Source organism: Limulus polyphemus, unplaced genomic scaffold (assembly GCF_000517525.1).
Source record: "Limulus polyphemus unplaced genomic scaffold, Limulus_polyphemus-2.1.2 Scaffold3929, whole genome shotgun sequence".
In the NCBI taxonomy this organism is placed as follows: Eukaryota; Metazoa; Arthropoda; class Merostomata; order Xiphosura; family Limulidae; genus Limulus; species Limulus polyphemus.
In genome coordinates, this window is record NW_013669539.1 from 69615 (window position 1) to 70087 (window position 473).

Consider the following 473-nt stretch of genomic DNA (forward strand, 5'->3'; position numbering starts at 1 on the left):
AAAAAAAATGTATATGTAATAACTTAAAATATACGCGTACAGTTAGTACCTTAGCATGACATTAAACACGCACTTAAGCTGTCGAAGGTTACCCTTTTCTGTTTATGTGTTTACATTTCTTCATCTAATCTATAAAAATGAGACAAATAATACGTTGAAATTTGGTACATCAAATTTATTTCAGTGAATGTAAAACCCAGTGTTTGTACAACAATAAACAGGAACACATAAATTCAGCTGAATATAATATTATAATCTGTCAATAGGATGTGACATTATGATAATTTTGAACATAAATACTTGAGCGATTTTATATTTTCGCAAATAAGAAACATTACAGTTTCCACATTTAAAAAAAAAAGTATGCAACTAGGCCTAATTTGATGCTCAACACGCTTCAACATATTGTTGCGTCAGCGAGGTCACGTGACTAGCGTCACGCCACTTCTTTCGAACCTTCGGGAATAGTCGGG